Consider the following 21,413-nt stretch of genomic DNA (forward strand, 5'->3'; position numbering starts at 1 on the left):
TGCAAAGTTTTATATAGAAAAATGTTCACTGCAGTGTTGCCAATGATCATTAAAAAAAGGACAGAATATAATCTAGATTTAAAATCTATCTGATTGTTTAAGTAATTACATGAAATCTACTTAAATGAACATCAGGAAATAGTTGAAATGATATTTACAACAACATTTAATTACAAAATTAATTTATTTGTAATGTTTAAAGCAGGATATACATTTACATACAATTGTAATGCTAATCCTAATTATGAAAATGACCTAGACTTAGAGTAGAAATAGGCAAGAAATTTATTGATTTACAGCATCATCAATGACTTATGCAATAGTACCTCATATTCTTTCCAACACTTATCATTTTTAAGATTTCTAAATTATGCTAATGTGAAAGTTATAAAATATTCTATCATGAATGTCTATGTTTACATCTACCTAACATTTAGAAAATTTGGAAATAATTTATTTCTTATAAATTATTTGTTTTAATTTTCTAGAGCTGCCATAACAAAATACCACAGACTGGGTGGCCTAAACAACAGAAATTTATTCTCTCAGATCCAGAGGCTGCAATTCTGAGATTAATTCATAGGCAGGCTTAGTTTCTCTCCATAGTTTGCAGAGGGCTTGCAGAAGAAAATTTATAGAGCTCTATAGTTTGTGAATGAATGGAGACATTGGGATGTTTGACATGGAAATAACCACAGTTTTACTAGACTAATTTAATGAAAAGTTTTGTTGATAATATTTTAATCTTTTATAATAAAAGTAATTACTTTGTTTTATATTTTGCCAGTACAAATGAAGAAAGTGTTGCCCAGGTGTGATGGATATTTTTCATCCCCATACCCCTCCACATAACCCTGTTGACCTCCAGGAGGTTATCCAGAAGGCTGACCTCACTGAATTGCATACAGAGTTTTTGTGCCCTCTGGCCTCTAGGTGGCTTTAGCCAATCAGATGTAGTAATGGATTAGACTATATTATGGACTTACTGTGTGTCACCACAAAATTCCTGCATTGAACCATTGCTTTTAATGTCTCAGAATGTGATTGAATTTGAACATAAGGCCTTTAAAGAGGTAATTAAGTTAAAGTGAGGCCCTTAGAGTGGACCTTAATCCAGTCTGACTAGTGTTCTTACAAGAAAAGGCAATTAGAATATCCTCGGAGAACAGCAGATATGTACATGCATGGATCAAAAGCCCCAGTTGACTGATACAGGGGCAGAGAGTTGTTTGTATTTCCCTGCTGCCCTTGAGTCTCCCTTCTGTACACTGCCATTGTCAGTGGCCCAGCTCTAAAGGCACAGCCTCCTCTGGGCAGCCCTCTTCCACAGGTAGGGCCTTGTTGGACCTGTTCCTTCAGGGGTGTTGTGAAAGGCAACTCTAAGCCCTAAAACTCTTCTCAATTGACTGTTTGGAAAAGATGATCTGTTTTCTGCCATAACCCAGAAAAATATACCAGGCCAAAAAGGTGCCCATTAATGAGAGAAATAAATTACATGTTTTCAGGGCATAGTGTTGTTAATACAACATGACTTGGATTCATCATGTATTACATATTATGAGCTGTATATCACATATATTAATTTTACATGCTATGCATTATATCTTATGTGTTACATATTTCATGTAACCAAGGTCTTTAAAAAGCCTTTTTTTTTCTGTATGGCATAACTCTGTTTTTGTTTCCTGAGGGATGTATTCAGTTAAATGAGTAGATACCCATATTTCATGATTTTTCTAACAGTATATTTATAAAATATGAATTCTCCAAAACATCAGATGTAATGGCAGAGATGGCAAGAAATGATTAATTCTCCTTAATCATCTCTAATAGGTCTAGGAAAAGCTACAGTTTCGTATGACATCCAGGTTTTTCTTACTGTTAGAAGGGAAGCAGTTTTCTCTTCTGTCTCTAAGTGGAAGTGGGACTTTTCTTGTTTTTTTTTTTATTCCATTTAAAACCCAACTTCTTGAAAATATGGCCCAATAGGTGTCTTTGAATATGAACCCTTAGTCCTGCTCTTTGAGAGTTTGATTTCCATTTATGCTGCTTAATCTTTCAGAACATCTAGGGTGAGTAGAAGGAATAGAGTTCTGGGTTTTTTCCCTGCTCCCCTTGATTCTCCATTCATGTATGCTGTAGTTGGACAGTGGTCGATACGAAAGGCACAGACAGCTTCTTTCAGCAGCCCTCTCCCACAGATACTGTTCTTATTGGACCTTAATATTAAGGTCCTAGAGTTAATATTATTATTATTGTTTCATCAGACTTTCATGTAACACCTAGCATGTGCCATGTACTGTCCTAATAATTTCTGGAGAATATGGGAGCTGAAACACACAATTCCTTGAGCTCATGGAAGAGACAGCCATCAAACTAATCTAATTATCACATGAATCACATAAAATGACACACTCAGGTGGATGTTGCTTGGGGAGGAAGCAATTATGCTCCGTTTAAGATACTAATGGTCGACACTAGAGGTTCAAAGAGCATTTCCCAGATGGGGAGAAGTCAGATGGGTTTGGTGATGTGTCAAAGTCTTGTCAGATAGAATTTGATATTTTGGAGGTTGTTCCCAGGCAGACATTGCCAAATATAGGGAGACTGGGTTCTAACCACTGTGAAAGGAGAGGTCCTGATAGGCTCTCACATTCACAAGAAACAAGGCAGCAGTTTAGTTACTGTATAGATATTCAAGAAGAGGTAAGAAAATAGAATTTACTTAGGTCTCTGAATTGGGGATTAAGGAATCCCAGTATAAGAGTAGAAACTGATGTAAGGCTGGACTGAAGCTGAGAGGACAGAGTGCATCTGCTCTTCCACTGATGTATTTCATGTCAGGGCTGCTGATCATGCCCGGAGCACTGTGTCCTAAGTCAGGATAATAAAAGGAAGAGGTATTAATGACCTGCCAGAAAAGGGGAAGTGTGGTCAGTTTAGGCACTTACTGCTTTAGGCTTCAAATGCACTAGAAACTGAGATGGGTGTGAGTCTGACAGTTTAAGAAACCCTTGTACATAGAGGGTGAGTAGTGAAGGCCAGGGCTGGGCCAATGACACTAGGTACTGATAGGTGATGAAACGTTGGGGAATACAAAAATCATCCTGTGAAGGTCATTGTCATTCTCTGGGAATCATCATTCACCCAGGAACCGTCCCTTAAGTGGGAGTCACAAAACGAATGGTAAAGGCCTTGAGTCTTGAGTGTTTAAATTTTGTAGTAGTATTTTAAAAAGAGCATGTTTATACTGATTTAGTTTGACCAATTGTGTTTAAAAGTCAAAAGAAACAATCAAACAAAAGCCATTATATGATTTCTGAGCAGCTCTGTCTGATATTCTGCTGATGGTATCTTTAATAATAGATTGCACCTGTTTTTAGATGTAAATTTATGGACATAGTTTGAACATTGATATTGTTTACTTTGACTTTATGTTGTTGCAGGTTTACAAATCTTAGAAACAAATCATTTCTGGAAACTACAGGAAACCACATTTTGTGTTATGTCACTGTTGGGCATGATACTGAATAAAAAATGATAGCAATGCATTTGGTGGGTTACTTTTAGCATATCGAATCATCATCTTATGGACTGTCCAGGAACAGTTATTTGATGTTTTCCTTGGGGTATATTAATAATTTTGAGTGCTTCATAAACCATATAAATTAGGTTTTAAAATAATTAAACATGTATTGTGCAAAGTTTGCCTTCCTACTGTCAGGTATCACATTCTAAATTGTAAGAAATCAAATAATGTCACAAAAATATGAATCCACCTATAAATGATATATGAAAAATGTAATAAATAATAAATACCATCTTACAGTATCTCAAGTTAACGCCAAGTTCAGTTTATTCCACAAAATTTGTAATTTATGTTTCAGTAAAAATCACACTTTCCCAGATATTTTATATAAGTCTATCTGTCAAATCCTGTGTGTGTTACAGCTCAGCCAGGCTCCATAAAATGAAAACAAAGTTAAACAACTTCACAAGAGACAGAAATGGCCTTTTAAGATTCACAGGAGTGTGCCTTGCTGTCTAATCTGAGCAGCCATCATGGCGAGATTGATGTGCTTTGGCCCAGAAGTGCTTCATAAGGTGGCTGTCTGCTCAGAGGAACCAGAATGGAGCTATCTGTCTTCATTGTACTCCATTAACATGCCCCTCAGATCTATCAGGCAAATGTCTACATACCCTCTTTATAAATTATTACCAGTGACAGTTAAATATTTCAGAACTTGTTTGAGAATATCATTCACCTTATAGCCCTTAATTTACACACACTCATGATTTTAAGCATTTTAAGTTCAAGGATTACTTAACAGCTATTTTATATTCCTGCTTTAGATGAGTTTCTTCTGTTGAGAGTAATCCATTTGGATTTTCAGTTTATTGAGGTAAATCAAGAAAGGGAATGCAAAGTATTCACTAACAAGGGCACATTTCCTTTGAGAATTATAGATGAAATTTCATATCAATATGACCAGAAGGAGGAAATCTTATTTGTGCTCTTTCAGTGCAAAGTAATCCTGAACTAAAAAGACTGTATTCAAACTAACTGTGCTTATTTGGAGTTTTTCCTTTGTAATTACTTTTATTTAGCTCATTTACATTTTATGCACTCACATACCACAATTCTCTTTGTAATAATAGTGATTAAAGGTCCAGAGTTTTACTTTAATAATTTTAACATGTATGATAAGATCTCAAATTGTTAAGTGTTATTCATGTAACAATTACTCCAATGTCTTCCTGAACTATAAAGCTAACTATACATTAGATTGATTTGGGTGTGGACATACAGGCAGGAAAGTCATTTTCAATGTAATTAAAATAAATTTGAACCCATGGAGGTATATAAGTTTCATATTTAAAATGCTTTGTATTTACTAACCTAAAATTTCCATTCTCGAGCTTACATTTCTCTGAAGAGTAGAAGTGGCTTTTCATTAATCTCCTTTTCTAGTTGGATAATGGTATGTAACTGAAATAGACATACTGAAATTGGAAAGACATTTTTCACGGATTACAGAACAGTATTTGGAAGGAATTCAAATCATGAAAGTATCACTAACAAATAATTAAATTTGCTTATCACATTGGAAAAGCAGACTGGCATAAAATTTACTCAGTTTAGTGTGAGCAGGATGTCTTATGTAAATTATTTTGTTATAACTTTTTAACAATTATTTGTGGTGGATTTTTTTCATATATTAGTTGGAAAAGCAGAGTCATATTTATATAAAGTTGGAAAAACAGGTTTAGGGAGGTCAAGTTAATTTTTAAAATACCAACAAGTGAGAGGAATAAATGGGAATCCCTTCCAGTTCTTCCTGATTCCAGTGACATTGATGTCTCCTTTACATGTATGTTTGTTGAGTTAAAGGAGGAACAAAAGAGACTAAGAGAGATGCTGAATGAATATAAGAATTCTTTTATTCACTTTGCCTTTTATCATTTTTTTCCTTTTAGAACTTTATTAAAATGTTTGACACACAATAAATTGAAAATATTTAAAGTCTAAAATTGATCAATTTTTATATGTGCATACCCACTGCAATTAATGAACATAATGAAAATATTTCATATCTGTCAACCCAAAAATTTATTCATGCCCCTTTATAATTCCTCCTTCTTGTTTCTTTTTACCACCATCGTCATCCCAACCTTACATAACTGTCACTATGACTAGTTTATCTTTTCTAAAATTTTAACTAATAGAGTAGTATCCCTTTTGCTGACTTTTTTACCCAGTCTGATATTTTGTTTCACTCATATAGTTGCAAGTATCAATAGTTTGTTCCTTTGTATTGCTAAGTAGTTTTCCAATGTATGGATTTACCACAATCTGTTTATCTATTCACCTAATAGACATTTGAATTTTTCCACTTTCTGGCTATTACAAATAAAAGCTGCTATAAGTATACTTGTCTAGTCTTCATATGAACATATGTCTTCACTCCAATGAATACAGTGGCTGGATCATATGATGGGTGAATGTTTAAGTTTTTAAAGAAACAGCGAAACTCTTTGCAGGGTTGTTAAACTGTTCTACATTCCCACCAGCAATGTATGAGAGATCCACATTCTCACCTACACTTGGTGTGTCCTCCCTCCCTACCCCTCCCTCCCTCCCTTCCTTCCTCCTTCCTTTCTTCCTTCCTTCTTTCCTTCCTTCCTTCCTTCCTTCCTTCCTTCCTTCCTTCCTTCCTTCCTTCCTTTCTTCCTTCCTTCCTCCTTCCTTCCATTTGAAATCATTTAGCTTCATTAATATGTGTGGGACTATTTTTGGACTTTTTCTCTGTCCCATTAATAGTCTATCTGTCTTTGCACCATTACTATGCTCTCTTGACTACTGCATTTTTATATTAAATATTGGAATCAGGTATGGTAAGCGCTTCAACTTTGTTCATCTTTTTAGAGTTACTTTTCTTGGTTGGTATCTTTTACATTTCCATATAAATTTGAAAAACAGCCTGCTGCTAAAAAGAAAAAGGCTACAGTTATATTGGTTGGGATTACACTGAGTTTATAGATTAATTTGGGGAGAATTGATATTCAAACAATATTGAAACTCCCAGTCAATAAACACAATGTATTAGATATTGCCAAATGACTTTAAATCTACATAAGTGATCATGTATTTTTTGATTTTTGGATTGTGATATATATTGTTGTGTTATATATGGTGTGTTAAATATATATATATATATGGTGTATTAAACCGACCTTTCATCTTTCATTCCTGCACAAAACCCATTGGGTTTTTAAATACTATCCTATTTCAATATAACTTTTATAATAATTTGTGTATGTATGTATGAATGTATTTAATTTTCTATTTCCTTTATGTCTTTATCTGGTTTTGATATCAGAAGCTATTGATTTTTCTTCTAAAAATTTCTGGAGGAATTTAGAGATAATCGGTATTGTTTTTTTTTCTTAATGTTTAAAAAACTTCAATAAATAGTAAAGCCACAGTTTTCTTTGTTATAAGATCTGTAACTACAAATAAATTTCTTTAGTAGAAACAAAGCTATAAATATTCTCTTGAGTGAATTTTGGAAAAAATGAAAGTGGTATAAAGATTTTATGAAGATCTTATGTCTAAAGTCTTTAGACTTAAAACTTAGATATTTAAGCCTTTTTAAGGACTTGATCATACATAAAATAATTATATTAGAGTAACCAAAAGAATTCATCACCTGAGCCAACTACCCAAAATGTTGATGGAAATCTTTAGGTAGGGAAATAATAAGAAATGAAATATCAAAATTGGTACCCACATAAGTATATGTAACACATTTTTAAATTTTTATCTATTGGAAAGACCACTGAATGCTTAAAGCAAAAATAGTGACAGTATGCTTTTGAGAAACCTACATTGCCCTATGAGAAAAAGATTTAGCCTTGACTGCCCACCATACCCAGGAAACAAAATATCATGAATTTATCAAACAAGACCTTTTCTGATTCAGAATTATCTTCAACTATTTCTAGTTTGCTTTTTGCCAATTTACCTGAAATGTTACCATAACAATTTTTTATAGATGCTGTACATAAACAAAAAACAAGGAAAAAATGGGCATTAGCCAATGACAAAATCAAATTGATAATTAACAACTCCAATGAAATGAATTTGTTTTATGTATAAACCTATTATTTACATTGAATTTTATTTATTTAAAAATCCCCAGGCTATATGTGATGTTTATTTATATCTGTGTACTATAGCAATGTAATAGGAACCAAATGAAAACTGAAAGATGCTAAAAGTAAATAACCTTTCCTTACTCAATGAATTAATGTGTATTTTATCTTCCTGAATGCATTTGGATTCTCATCTAACTAAACCTCCCTATGACATGAAGATGTTATTGAGAAATTAATCTTTCTGGGAAAAAATTAATAGCAACAAAATATTTAGCCTAATTTAAAAACCTATTTAAAATAAGTGTTGTTTTATTTTAAATCCCTTGGTAGATTGATATCCTAATGAAACATAATCTACAAAAATACAAATATCAAAATACTATGAATTTCCATAATTTATTATAGAAATAATAATTAAGCACAGTCAGTTAGTTTATTTCATTGTAAGTATTTCAATCCTAAAAGAAAACTTAGGTTAAAATGAGGATAATGTCATAACTCCTAATTAAATTTAACAATGCATTTACAGTTCTCTTTACCTTGACACTGTTGCTTAATTACATTATATATTATTTTAGATGCACCAGCATATATGTTTTTATCACCTTAAGCTTGGGAGCTAATTCAGTCAAAAACACCACTTTTATTCACAGGTTGAGATATAAACATAGAAATCATGCAGAGGAAGATCAATTGTTAGAATTATTACAGCTATAATGCACTGTAGGTGCTAATGTTTATATCCTTAGCCCAACTGACTCTTTAGTACTTCTCTCCGAATTACCAGGATTTGTTTACTTATTCAATCAGTGGCTGTAAACAACATATGCAGGTGTCCAAGACTGGGGCAAAAATTAATCTGATTAAGTCTTCTCTACAGCAAGCCAGGTCTAGAAGTAGGGGTATAAAGTTGCTTACACCACTTTCTTTGCCAAAAAGATTAGTTCTTTCCTTGGATGATACTAAGAACATTTACAGGTAAGAGGCCAGAAGAATTTAAGTATGGTGACAACTGAATAAATGTGTGTCTGGTTCCTTTTTCAATCAGTATTAGTTCCAGTAAAATATGAGGCCAGCAGAGCAGAGTTCAGAAATCTTGTGCTCATTCCCAATATGGACAACACCTTAGAAAAATTAGTCATGGGTTAAGTCTAAGAACTTGGAATAATTTCTACTCTAAATTATCTGTTGTCTCCAGAATTCACTGAGATAAGAAATGTGGGGATAATTATAGTTTGATCAAATTATTAGTTGTTTTAACAAAGAAAAGAAAGCAATAAATATTTTTAAAGGAAAAATGAAAGAATACTGGCATGATCAACTTATTGAAGTTCATAAGTTACTTCTTTAATGTTAGAAAGGGCTTTTTATATCAGTGCTGATTTGTATCTGTGCATATTAGAAATTTCTTTTTATTTCCTGGCAAAGTTTAGCTGGAAGCAATGACTAAAAAGAAGTTAACATGCAAATTTTGTAAAGATGAGATTTTGGTCCTTGATACTCAGTTATATATTAAGTTTGGAAACACATACTGTAATATTCTGTCTTTTCCTACATTTAGCTATGTATATTTCTTTCCTCTCTATTACTCAAGAAATGATTTATATATAGACTTCCAGCTCCACCTCTGACAAGGTGTGAGTTGTGTGTTGACATGTTCCTTAGCTCTATAAGCATGAGTTATGCCAGTTTTGAAAGGAGGTCTTGGAGACACGTTTCTTCTAAGGGGTTTCTTGGAGTTTACTGTGTCTAGAAGCTAACTTTTTGGATGACAAAGTCTATGTATTGTCTATCTAAATCACTGACATCCCGTTACTAATAAGCAGATATTACCAATTGTTCTGAAGCATGTTTTCAAGTGGAACACATAGTATTTATTTTACTTTTATCAAGCAATGTAAATAAAAGTAAAATTACTTTTACTGCTGGGATTATCACTTTAAGTCCAGATGTGAATTCATAATTCATAAATTTCTTTTAAAAAACTAAATTTAAAAATTTTACTTTCTATCAAGCTAAATAGTTACTACTCATTTGGCACTTTAGATATAATATACTATCATTTCAGGATCCATGTATGCAATACCTTTTTGTAGTTCATCTTGAAATCAGGAATAAATTATTGATGTCCACATATATGGATGAGGGACTTCTAAGGAAAAAGGGTACATTGAAGTCTTATTACTTAGTGTCATCATATCAAGCAAAGTGATTGAAAGACAGAGGGATACAAAACTGTCAGAATGTCAGGACAATTCAGCAAATGCATTTAACCTCATGCCATAAATGTCAGGGAGGGCAGAAGGGGAAAAACAAGGTATGGATAAGGACAGCAGGGCACAAAACACTACTGAAAAGGAATGGACAAAAACCTATTACTCTTCCCACCCCCCCAAAAAAAGACTGAGTTTGCAAGCAGGTAGTTGAAATAAAAGTCTAAGAAAACAACCTGAGGAAATGCCATATAAACCAGCAAGACTTTATCAGAAACTGGAGAGAGTTTAAAGGGTTACCATCCTTTAGAGTTCTGTACTAAATAGAGAGCAAGACAAAACTTACCAGAGTCATTCTGGGATGAGGTGCTGAGTGTTGAATGGGATTTCCTAAAAATGGCTAAACCTAGGTTCCCAGCGACATTCCCGTAGAGCAAAAAAGAATTTCTATTCTTTTTCTCAAATTAAGCTGCATGAAAGTAGATATAAAGTAATCCCCAAATATTATCTCAAAAGGAAAGATAGTCTGGGCCCAGATAAAATGGTAAAAATTAAAAGAAAATTGAAAGTTCTGGGAAGAATTTTCCATATGAAAAATGAAAAGAAATGGCATGATGCTCCATCATGAAAGGGAGAAAGGTAAGAAGGAAAAAGGTAAGAGAAGAAAAAATGAAAGTTAGCGAACATTTATGTAAAAGAAATGCTATATTGAGTGAGTTCTTTTAAAATTAAGAATGAATTTTCTGAGCAAAGTTTTTGACATTTTTCTGAACTAAAGATACCAGTTGGAACCAAAATATTACATAAAATATAAAAATTGATGGGATAAATGGATATGGAAGAAATATGGATTCCAATCAATACAAAAAAAGACAAAAGTTGGTCTTACAGAGAAGATGATAGACATAAAGGGGAGAAAAACAAATATAATCCATGTCCCTAAATGTATATGAAGTATATATAGACGGTCCCCAACTTAGAATGGTTCTACAGTATTTTTTGACTTTAGGATGGTGCAGAAGCAGTGCATATTCAGGAGAAATACTTCAAATTCAGAATTTTAATCTTTTACGGGGCTGGTGATGTCCACTATGATACTCTCTCTTTGATGCTGGGCAGCACTGGCTATCTGTAGTTCCCAGTCAGAGGATTATGAAGGTAAACAAGCAATACACTTAAAATCATTCTTTTTCTAATTTCAGTACTGTATTTACTAAATTACATGGGATATTCAACACTTTATGTAAAATAGACTTTGTGTTCGATGATTTGCTTAACTGTAGGCTAATGTAAGTGTTCTGAGAATGTTTGGTAGCCTAGGCGAAGCTATGATATTTGGTAAGGTAGGTGTATTAAATTCATTTTTTTACTTACTGTATTTTCAAATTATGATGGATTTATTGGGATATAACCTCATTGGAAATCAATGAAGATCTGTATAGTAAATATAATAAACTTTTTTTTTTTTACTTTCTTCAAATTTTTCTATTTCATTTCAAATGAAATACATCTACTACTGCATGTTCACTCAGGATGTATAAGATAACACTATCATGGTTATATTAAATATCTTTTTTGCTCTACTTATCCATAGAGAGATGGCTGGAAGAATTTTTACTAAATACTTTTATTAATCTGGCGGAATCAATGTTTTAATATTCACATTTTAGAAAAGCCATTTCAAAATCAGTAACTTCAACATTCTATATCATCCAGAGTTCCCACTTTCCCTTACTGGGGTGGAGATGGTGACTGGGAAAGGTTAGCACACTTGTTTTTAATTTTGTTTTGTAAGCTGCATAAGCTGGGCAATAAATTTGGTCAGAAAATATGCAAAAACATTTGAGGAATGTATTGTAAGTAATTCCTCCACATATTCCCAAAAGGAGTTTATTAAATTTGACAGAAATTATGGGTTAATGTTATTACTTGTGCCATAAATTTTACACAAGGCAAAAGTCTTTAATGCTTTTAATATTACAAAAAATTCCGTTGCCATTGAATATTCTAGTTCTGTCTGTCACCTGGACAATCACAGACTTTAAAAATACATACATATAGCTTTTCTTTTTCTTATTTTCCTTTTACTTGTTTAAGAATTAGAGAATTAAACATTATTTTCAGGGCATTTCAAAAGTTTGGGTAATTACACAACAAATTTTCATCTCATAAAACCAGCAATCTGAAAGATTTGAAGGATCTGAGAAGCAAACTAGGGGCTAAAGAGCCTTCAATTGGTTATGAAATTGGGAAAGGCATTCATCCTCTCACTGTTAAACACCATTGTCCAAGTTGCTGGAACGTCACACACTGTCTCAGACTTATCTAGTTTGTGGTCTAGAAATTCATGATGGAAATGTAGGCAGATCTCAGTACTTGGCAGTTTTCAAGGTGGCGTTAGAGATGAGGGACGGAGATGACTTCCAGGTGAATCATACTTTCCCCACTATAATCAAAGGAAATTCAGAGATCCTTGGATAGGGCTGAAAATAAAGTACTTAAAATGATTTTCCTATTCCTGTGACCCATCAAAATGAAGGTCAAAATCTTCCTGATCTCTGAATCTAAAGGTCAGATATTATATATGTCTTTGAGATAGAAAGGGTGCCATTAATGTTTGGATTTTTTCAGCTATTGCTGAAAAAATAAAAAACATAAATTTGGAGTGAACAGTTACAGTTTCAACAACCAGAAAGTTTAAAATCTAGTCTATGAGAAAAGGTTTGATTTTGTTGCCCTTAGATGCTAAATTAAAGTGGTTTATCTTGAAAAGATAGAAAAATATAGAATAGCAACAATATGGAAAAAGGGAAAAGAAGATTCCCCAATTTAGCAAGCAGAAAATAGAAGAAAGCATAAAAGACTCAGATACAGAGACACTCTATACCCCTTGAGGTGGGTGTCATATCAATAAATTTGTCCCCTTGGACTATTATTTTTCAAAAACAAAATTTCATGTGTCTGATATCCATAAACACATTCATTATCATTCTTTGAGCTTGTAGAAGTGTCACATTTCAACAGTGTCAGGAAAAGTGAATCCAGGCAATATACCAAATGCATTATATGTCTAAACTCCCTTTAAGAAAGCCCTAGTCTGGTCTGATTAATAAATTTATCTTAAAATAAGTAAACTGAGGCACAAAGAAGTTAAATTGCCTGTCGGAAGTCCCATAATTAATAAGTGACAGAGATAAGAATCTTATCCATGCATCAAAAACCAATAGCCTGACTACTTATCTACAGCATTTATTGGTTTCCTTCTCCCTCCTCCTTGTTCTCCCTCTTCACCTTCATCATCACCACCATCATCATCTATCACATTCTTATTTTTACTACTTTTCCTTTCCAATTTTATTTCCTCTTTACATCCACAAAGAGGAGAGGATGTGTGAAAGGCATTGCCTGGAAGAAGTCTGTTTGCCCTTCCTATGCTGATGTGCGCTTTCAGCACTCCTTTAGGCCTGAATGTTTACCGCAGACCATTAAGCAGGTGATAGATGAACTCATGGTTTTCCTGGGATGTAAAATAAACTATACTGAGTCTGAAAATATCAACATGCAATATGAATGGTGCGTCCTTGCAGACTAGTTTGCATTTCTATCAGCCTCAAATTGGTTCTCATTGTTGAGCCATAAACATGTCACAATATTGTTTAACTGTCAGCAAAGTGTATTTTTTTTGCCAGCTGAGCTAAATGTAAATATGCAGTATTCCTGCATAATCATATTTTGTTGATGAGACTGTAAAGTGTAGCAATCAATATTTTTCAGTGATAAAATTGATAAAATTATATTCAGAAAAGTATGATAAATATGTATGTATGTGTATATATATATATATGTATGTATGTATGTATGTGCACATTTCAGTGTATGCCAGTGTACTTTAAATCATATTCCTAGCACTATTCAGTGCTTATTCAATATTTGTTGACTGAATTCATACGTATTCAATGCATGCCTTTATTTTAAGGTCTAACTTTTTTTTTAATACAATACTGACTTCTTTCCCTAATGTACAAAGAGCTTTCAAAACATATTCATGCAAAGAATAAAAATGCACATATTTGAATTGCAGTACAAAACAAACAGAGGTCAAATAAAAGTAAAAAGTATTATCTTAATTCATTCTCCTCTTAAAATTTTTTCTTTGTATTTCTCATTTCAAATGGAAAAGAATAGAAGAAAACTTAAAAATATACTATCTTACATAGATATTTGACAAATATATAAAATATTCAGGGAAAAGAAACACAAATTTTCAAGTAACTCCTATAGAATGTGGGTGCTGGATGGGCCTTTACCTGTGAAACATGTTTTGATTCCAAAAAAGTAAAAAAATAACAGGCCTAAACAACTGACCAAATAATGAGTGACAAAACATTTATAACATAAATAGTGGCTCCATAGCTGTCTCATTATTTTTGGCACTTTCCTATGCTTTTTTAGATAGCTTTCCACTTAAAAATCAAATGTAGTAAAAAGATAAAGCAAAAACTCAAGATATGTGAGAAAACAATATATTTATAAAATATGTTCAAACCTAACTAGAAATACATAAGTTTATTATAAAGGCAATTTTCAAGTGGGCAGTGAAGAACCTTCTCCAAAACAAGTACTTCTTTGGATGTCATTTTTGAATCCTTATATAGACATTGTGAGTATTTTTATAGAATTAGGTCAAAGTGTTTGAAAGAATGTCATCAGGATATAAATATTTATACTAAAAAGTAAAAAAGCTCAAATGAGACATGATTTTTGAAATGGGAAAAAAATAATAAATTATTTAATCAACTTACCTAGGATAACACAACTAGAATAAGATTTTACTTGAGAACTGTAAATGGTAATTATGGGAGGAGAAGAGATGAAGAATGCAGTCCACGACATTGACATTGTAATGAGGCCCACCTATGTCACATTCCTGTTACTAATCTAAATATTCCATGTATCTACCCCATGCATAAAGAATCTTCTAATGTGCTAAACCTTGTTTTAGCTGAGATACTGCACCAGTTCTGCCAAGTTTACCAGAGGTGGAGCCAATGGTATAAATTCAGAAATGAAAAATATAAAGTGAATCAGAGAGAAAACTTGGGAGAGAGTTCTTCACAAAGCATGAACAAGAAGTATTATGGCCTATGACAGAAAACTGGTACATAAAACAGCAAGGAGACTGCAGCACCTGAATCATAGTGAAAAGTGGAACGGGGATGAGTGCTCTTGAGAGCGGATGGATGAGTTAGGCAGGGGCCAAATTATGTCGGCTGTGATCTTAGAAACATGAGTAGTTTTTAGTTCGTAATGGGGACATTATTAAGAGACTGGAAGCCAAAGAAGTATCATGATCTGATGTGTGCTTTCAAAGGTTTATTTTATCTGCAAAGGTGAAAGAATGGAGACCCAGAGAAGACTGTTTCAAGTAGCCCAGATGAAAAACGATGATCTCTTCAACCAAGACTGAGTTAACAGAGGTTAAAAAAAAAAAAAAAAAGGCAGACAGGCTGAAGATTTAGGAGCTACAAATTGGGAAAGGAAAGCATGTTCCTGATGTTATGCTAAGAAATATCTTTATTCTTCTATCATATAGTTTTTGAGTATTTATGATACCTATTTGTTCATTCATTCACTCTACAAATTTTTATCATCCACCAAATGTTGGGTACTTTCCTCCATCAGTAAGGAAACATAAGGGTCTCTTTTATTCTAGTAAAAAGGGAGAGATAATAAGCAAATGCAGAAGCTAAGTAATATTTACTGAGAAAATTACACAATAAGTTAGAAAGTGATAAATGCCTGGGGATTGATGTAAAAGTAAAACCAGTTAAGGAGGACAGTCAGTCAGTCCCTCTTTGGGAAACGTCAATGGCAGTCTACAAATGGAAAAAAAAAAACTTGTCAGAATGAGAATTCTTGTGTAGATGACATTTGAGAAAGGGATTATGTGAAGTGAAAAACTATAACTGTGTAGATATTGGGGAGACTCAAATTAGGCAAAGGTACTAGGAAGGAGAAAGGCCAACAGACTGAAGCCCAGAATTTTAATAACAATCAGTCAAAGTTGGGAGCCAGTGTGCTGTGCCTACAGTAGAGAAAATGAGGGGAGGATAATGGGAGGTAAGGTCAAAGCGCACAGATGCCGGACATTAAACACTGCAGGTCCCTCTAGGCCATTGTACAGACTGGAAAATGGGAGTCATAACATTTTGAGTAAACAGTGAAGTTACAAAGCAGATTAAAGAATGTCCCTGGATGCTGTGTAAAGATCACATTCAGATTGAGGGAGTAGACAACTGATAAAGAGGGTACTTAAATAAGAAGAATTGGTGTTTTGTTCCATGATAGTAGCTGTGGATGTGATGATAAATGGTCAGATTAAGAATATATTTTGAAGACAGAGGCAGTAGAATTTCATGATGGATTGGATGAGGAGAGTAAGAAAGAGATACTAATATAGTGCTATTTATTATCATTTTTGACTGCCATTCATTTATATTAGGAAATTCTAAAAGGATTAAGTTTTCATCTGGGGAAGAAAAGAACAGTTCAACTTTAAACATGCCAAATTGGAGATAGACCTAAATGGAGTGGTCTAGTAAGCACTTAGATATATAAGTGAAATTTAGAAAGATTTGGATAGAAGATACTAATTTACAGATTAGTCAATCTGTCTACAGATAAGTGTTAAAGCCAAGGGACTTGATGGGAAAATTAAGAAAGTATACAGACAATGAACATGTGAGGTTTTTGATCATAGATTTAAAGTGAGATCCCCTAAGCCTAAGTCATAAAAAGTTGGATTTGGACAGTGTTTTGGTATCTGTGAGAAAATATGAGTAAATGAATGCATAGCAAAGCATATGCAAAGGATACTTGTTTCTAGCTATGTTCCACATACTCTTGACATGCTCTCATTTTCTCGTTTTCCTCAGCACTACCACACCATGTCCAAATCCAGTTTTCATCATCTCACTTGAATTAATGCTGAAATAAGCTTGCTTCTCAGGTTTGGATTTTCTGATTTTCTGTTTTGAGGAAGTATTTTTTGGTCTTATTTTATTTCTAATATGGTATGCAAATATGAAATAAAAGTTAAATAAAAATTAGGTATCTCTTCTTTTTTAGGTAACCATGTCTTCAGGCAAGACTAAGAACAAAGCAAAATAAAGAAACCAATAAACAAACAAAACAAATAAAAACCTAGCTCTTATGACTAAAACCTAAATAATTTTTTCAATTACTTGAGCAAAAGATTTCTGTAAATATTTTTTAACTGATATTAGATAATAATAGGAAAAGACCCTTACATTTGCTTTGCTTTGCTTTGTTTTTAGTATAAGCAAGCTACCCTGGTCAAGATACTTATTTTAGAATTATTTCTTTTTTAATAAAAGCAATACCATTGAAAATCCACCTCAGTTTTGCTTTGAAATATGAAATCTTCATTTTTTTTAAAGCTCACTGTGTCATATTTTCAGGATAGCATTTTACCTAACTATTGTTATTAGAAATATTTTATTAGCAAATTTCTATTAAAATTTTTTCTCCTATAAAGTTATGATCTCATGGCTCATTTCACATATAAACCTTAGATGATCCTAAATTATCTGAAAAATGAGACATTAACACTAACACATAATTAAAAATATGAATACTTCTATTCATTACACATATACACACAATTTCCTATCCACCAATTTCCCCATAGCATTCCATCTGCTACCTGATTCAGAGGACATTTGTATTTAAAGTTGTAAATCTGTTGGACTTAACTTATATATTAAAGAGTAAATCACTAAATCCCAGAGACTATGCCTTTCACATATTTGAACCATATCTTTTAGACACTATTACTTCTGTCAGTTCTTACTCCAGAAGTTTTTCAAGTGAATTAAGAAACAAAGAAGTTCTGCCATTAATAAATGATGCCATTGTAGGAAATCATGATGACCCCAGCATTTCCTGATCATGTCCTGGAAACAGAAATTATCCCATTTGTATTATTAATCTACTGTTCTGATATTTTTCCAGTGGTCAGCTTAGTAAATTATTTATTCTCCTATACCTGAGGTGCAAATTTTTTAGGCTGTTCTTGATATGGGCACTGCATCTTCTTAAAATGCATTGAGCAAACATATTGTAACTTGAAATCCCATAGAAAATAACTATTTTAATGTTAACATGTGTACTCTGATATGTCAAACAGAACATGACATGGACTGAGAATGGATACTATAGACCTTATGAACTGATAGCAATATTCTAGACCTTGATCTGGGTGATAATTACAGTAATATGTGTGAGTATTTGTAAAATTTATCAAATAATATGAGTGAATGTATTTATAAAATTTATCAAGCTAAACACAAGATTAGTGCATTTTGTTGATTTTGTACTTCATTAAAAATAAAATAATACGGAGGTATAAACTAAATGGCAATGATGATAAGAATTGTGATCTGTTTATATTTGCATAATATTTTCATCAGTGAACTGGAAGGTAGGATAAACATAACTTTGAGTAGCATAGTTTGTTTTGATCAGACCTGTTTTGATACCTAGTTTTGCTACATGTTTCTGGTCCTGCCTTGAGAAAGGTAATTAATCTCTCTAAGCTATGTTTTACTATTTTTAAGGTAAGAATAATGAAATTTCCTCCCTTACAGAGTTGCTGTAATGTTTAAATAGATGACGTAGAGCATTTACCGGTATATGGAACAAGGGCAATGCTATCTTTGCCTTTAGATTTAAGATAAGATTTAAGATTAAATCTCACAAAAAACAGTGAAATAGATTTATTAGCATAGACTCATAATCACAAAGGTAACTGATATAACTTAACATGATACCCAAAAGCATTAATCTTCCTGGAAGTCAATTTTATAATAATGAAGGGCTGCCAAGACCTATATTTTATTTCAACCTTATCAGATTTTTAATCTTTTCATTGTTTTTCATGTCAGTCAAAATGACAGAATTTGAGTTCTACTTTGTAAAGATGAAGCATAGAGCAAATAGTCTCTGTCACTAAGGGATTCTAAAAGTAAAAAGAATTAATGTGCCCTTAGCACTTCACTATTTTCCACGGAAAAGTACATTCCTCAGGGAATTTGGGTTATCCAATATACAAAAAGATACTGTGTGATAAAATGTAAAGAATAATTAAAGCAAAATGTATTAAATCCTTTCACATTTAAGATGCAAAATGAGATAAAGAAACATAGCTTTCCATGCTAGAGAACATCTCCATACTTGCTTAATGTTGCTCTACAGGAAAAAGAAATTAGATAATGCCAATTGAAATACTTGGAAAAGTCTTCAGGCAATTGTTTAAGAAAAACTTTACAGTTTCAATATGCTGAAAAACTTGTTTTGAATCCATAACACTTTAAATAGTTTGAAAAACAAACTAAAAATATTTGTAATACTTGATCATTTCAAATACATAAATAAATTTTAAGTTAACAATACAGAGGTGATTATCTGGCTCCCTTTTGTAAAAGAAACTTGGTATGTAATGGAGAAGAGCATGCAGGTGCTAATTCCAAGAATCTGAAATTGCTCTAGGGGTCATCTCTGCTTTAGTTTTATTTCTTGCACATGATCATATCAGTTGTAGTTTAGCTATATATCTGCTCCATGTCATCTACATTCCAGGATACAGATGACAAGGCACTCTCTCTCTGGGCATCTTAGAAAAGGGAAAAGAGAGATGAAGAGTCACACTGGTGGTAATGGAAGTTACATGGTTCTTCATGGAGGACATAAGCAATCCTCCCACAGAGTGGGCCATGAAAGCAAGGAATCCCAATAATGGGGACAATATTTCATCCACCACAGTACTTGAGTGATCATTTCACTCTATGCCACTTAGTTTACAATAAGGAAACTAGCCAAGAACACAGGAGGCTTATCCATCAGCATAACCATTATTATGGATAGTTTCTGCCCTATTATGCACATGCAATCATGTTTTTCTTCCTCTCAATATTAGTAAATATAAACATAAATATACTAGGAACTCTCAATCATGTTTTTGTTACAGAGGAAGGGAAAACTGAAATAAGGCAAATACACAAAATATGTCTAAAGAAAGTACAACAATATATCGACCTTGAATTTACTTATGTATTGAGTGAATTGCCTCTACTTATTTTCATGTTGAATATAATTATTACCTTGGGAGAAATAAATTCTAATGACAAATATTTTGTGGGAAACCATATGATTATATGCAAAGTAGTTCTATAAATTGTTATTAAAATTCTTTTACCCTTCAGTTTGTCTAAACGTGGTATCTCCTCCAGGCTTATCTTTTGAGCTTCTTTATTTTCCAAACCATAATGAATTAACCTAATTACTCATATTGGTATTTAACTCTCTTGTTTGTCTTGTATGTGTCCACAAGTAGATTTCATATACCTGTAAAGAAAAGACCATGGTTTCGTTCAGCCCTGAGCATAAAATAGGCAAATAAAAGATACTCTATAATGCCTATTTAGTTGTTAAAATTGTCTCCTTTGTATTAAAATAAAGATAATTTCACTGTGGTTCACTGAAAACACTAGCCCTGTAGGAGGAAAAATTAAAATTATCATCCTCAAAACTGATAAATTTTTTAAATGTCTTTTGATACAAATTATTTTAAGTGTTTAGAAAAGCAATTCAAATAAAAAGACAAATTATTTTTTCATGGAAGTATAATGGGTTGATAGAAGTTCATCTAAATAGGCTCAGAAACATGAATTGGACTCAGTTCTGCACAATTTAAATGAACCGAGTAAGCTCTTAATGCTGCTGTTCCAGTTTCATCAGTGATACCATGAAGGAACTAAACGACATTTACTTCCCATATGTATAATCTGTACCTAAAGAGCTGATTAGAATCTTAGGCACTTTGGGGAAAAAAAAGAATACACTGTGCTTAAAGCATAAAGCCCCACATTTCTGGCTCTCTTAGCTCATATAGCAATGGCCTATTTTTTCTTTTTTTTTTGTATTTCAGAAATGCAAAACAAAAATACCAACATATTTTACTCTTGCTATGCTAACAGTCACACTATAATTGTGTTTTGCAATAAAAAATAAATGCAAAATAAGAAGTAATATATTATAATCCAATATACTGATAAGAAGTGGTTTTTTGGTACTTATCTTAATTTCATTCTATTTTATAATACAGCATTATGAACTACCCATTATGAACACATAGTGAAATATCAAATGATAAGGAATAGTTTCCACATATTTTGACAAATATATATTTAAATCAGAAAATAGTTACAGGCTAGAATTGTAAGGAAGTGAAATTGATTAAATTCCTTTTGATAGGTATTTTATTATACATAGCATACAATAAACACTTTCACACATATTGCCTTATTTAACTAGATCTGCTATTAGCATACTTACAGCACCACAAATAACTCTAATGTGCTCTCTCTTTCTATCTTCTAAGAAAAATACTTTTGCAAGCTTAGCTATTCCTGCCAATATAAGTCCAATAACAGGGTTGTAGGCAAGATAATACTTAGTTCA

The 21,413-nt window shown here is 32.6% G+C and overlaps 1 long non-coding RNA gene across 1 annotated transcript in view; it reads left to right on the forward strand.

Moving 5' to 3' along the window:
* LOC140848186 (uncharacterized) overlaps positions 1 to 21,413 on the forward strand; it is a 358,491-nt gene that overhangs the window by 335,855 nt on the left and 1,223 nt on the right. The window lies entirely within an intron of this gene.

This window comes from Manis javanica, chromosome 3, assembly GCF_040802235.1.
Source record: "Manis javanica isolate MJ-LG chromosome 3, MJ_LKY, whole genome shotgun sequence".
In the NCBI taxonomy this organism is placed as follows: domain Eukaryota; kingdom Metazoa; phylum Chordata; class Mammalia; order Pholidota; family Manidae; genus Manis; species Manis javanica.